At 41.3% G+C, this 2,568-nt stretch overlaps 1 protein-coding gene across 1 annotated transcript in view; it reads left to right on the top strand.

Moving 5' to 3' along the window:
- The window catches only part of LOC111959053 (receptor-type tyrosine-protein phosphatase S), a 23,660-nt gene that overhangs the window by 20,072 nt on the left and 1,020 nt on the right, over positions 1 to 2,568 (top strand). The gene's annotated exons all lie outside the window — the stretch shown is intronic.

The following is a 2,568-nucleotide window of genomic DNA, read 5'->3' on the forward strand; positions in this document are numbered from 1 at the left end:
GCTCAGATGGAACCTGGGTTTTGATTGGAGCTCAGATGGAACCTGGGTTTGATTGGAGCTCAGATGGAACCTGGGTTTGATTGGAGCTTAGATGGAACCTGCGTTTTGATTGGAGCTCAGATGTAACCTGGGTTTGATTGGAGCTCAGATGGAACCTGCGTTTTGATTGGAGCTCAGATGGAACCTGCGTTTTGATTGGGGCTCAGTAGTCAACAGGAATCAACCGTTGGATGGTCCCGTCTCACCTGGCGAGGAGGGCATCTCCCTCCACTGGTTGTTTTTAGCAGCACCTGATTGGCTCATGTTTGAAAGGTTAGACCCAGATATATGGCTTCTCTCAGAATAAACATATTTTTAAAAAGAGAGAGATGGGAAATGTGGACTTTTCTGGACTCAGAGAACGTGTGGAAGGAAGCATTAAAGTGGCACCATAGTCCACTGTGTATAAACTAGTCTTAACTACATCCTGATGGTCTTGTAGTCGTTGTAGAGTACTTAGCCTAGCTTAGCGTTGCTAGCCTGGCGACTGTCGTCTGGGATGTAGCCTTAGCGACCGTTGCCTGGATATAAAGCCTAGCAAGAGCCCTGTATGAACTTACTGTGTTTTTGTCATGTCAGTTGTTTTCATGTCAGAAAAGGCAGAACTAGACGTGAATATGACGTCTTGAGGTGATTCATTGACCTTTGAGACATGGACTCGACAAGAGTGTCTCGCCAGCTGTTTTTCCTGACTGGGCCAGACAGAGAGAGTTAAATATGTTGATTCTGTGGGACACAGCTCACAACGCTCTTAAACCAGCAAAATCAGCTAAATGCTGATGTGTCGTCGTAGGCAAATTGTTATATAACAACTAGCGCCCTATTCATAACACTTTATCATGCGTACCGTAGAGAGAGAGGGACTGTGATGCTCTCTGTCGAGGCTCTGTAGAGATAATTATAATGTTACTTCTTATGAAGTAAAAACCTCAGGAAGTCTACAGAAGAGAAAATACACTTACTAGACGGTGTAAACATCTAGTAAATCTAACAGGGTTTATTCAGGACTAAACCATCTAGTAAATCTAACAGGGTTTATTCAGGACTAAACCATCTAGTAAATCTAACAGTCTAGTAAAATCTAACAGGGGTTACTTCATGACTAAAAACCACTCTAGTAAAACATCTAACAGGTTTCATGAATTGGATTTACCAGAAGAAAGAGAAAGGTTCAGATGAATACCTTCCATTACTTAAAACTTTTCACAACCTTAGTCATTCAACGACCCCCGAACACGTCTGCTTTATTCATCACTTCATGTACTAATGAACATGACGATTGCACCGTTCTAGTACGCTTTACTGACTAGATGGTTTTTAGTCCTGAATTATACACCTGTTAACTTGCTGTACTTATGATGTGTGTTGTCCTGAATAAAAACCCTGTTAGATTTACTTATTATGGGTGTGTCCTGTAATTTGATAAAACCCATAGTCTAGAGATTTTACTAGATTGGTTATGTCCCTGACATAAATCCCTGTTAGCATTATACTAAGATAGTGTAGGTCCTCGACATTAAACCATGTTAGGAATTATCTTAGAATGGTTTAGTACCTTGATAAACACCTTGTTGGAGATTTACTAGATGGATTTAGTCTCTTGTTAATTATAACCCCTGTTTGAGATGTTACTATGATGTTACCAAACCGTCGAAGTAAAGCCGTATTATTTCTTCTTCTTGTAGACCTCTACTGAGTATAAATTCCACTTCATGAAGAAACTGCCACAGATGTAACATTATTACATTATTCCTATGCAGCCACGCCTCGACAAGAGAGAGCATCACAGTCCCTCTCTCTCACGGTACGCTATGATTAAAGTGTTGCATGAAATAGGCATGATGCATTTTAGCTATAACATTTTCCTACTGACTAAACACCATCAGCATTTAGATGAATCTTTTAAACTGGTTTTAAGAGCGTTGTGAAGTTCTAGCTGGTGCCCGCAAGAATCAACAATATTATATCGTGTCGCGCGTGTGTTTCTGGCCACCTCCCAGGAAAAAACAGTGGCGAAACACTCTTCGTCTTGGAGTTCCATGTCTCCACCAAAGGTCAATGAAATCCACTCCAGAGACGTTCATTTGCTGACGAAAATAAAGCTAAAGTTTCTGCGCTTTTCCTACATTGCAGAAACAATTGACTGACATGGACAAAAAGACCTAGTAAGTTCATACAGGGGTTCTCTTGCTAGGCATATTATACTACCAGGCAAAACGGTCGCTAAGGCATTACATTCCCAGCCCGAGGCGACAGGCGCCCAGAGGAAGCTCAGCAACGTCAGCTAGGCTAAGTTAACGTCATACAAACACTAACAGACCCCATCAGGGGAATGTAGTTAACGGACGTATGTTATAATACACAGTGTGGGACTATATAAGGTCCCCACCTGTTAAAATGCTTCCTTCCACACGTTGTATCTCAGAGTCCAAGAAAAGTCCTACGAATTAAAATAACCCATCTACTTCTTGAAAGGAAAAATGAATTTCATTCTGAGACGAACTCAGTATATCTGGGTCTAACTTGCAA

The sequence above is a fragment of the Salvelinus sp. IW2-2015 genome, linkage group LG35 (assembly GCF_002910315.2).
Source record: "Salvelinus sp. IW2-2015 linkage group LG35, ASM291031v2, whole genome shotgun sequence".
Lineage (NCBI taxonomy): Eukaryota > Metazoa > Chordata > Actinopteri > Salmoniformes > Salmonidae > Salvelinus > Salvelinus sp. IW2-2015.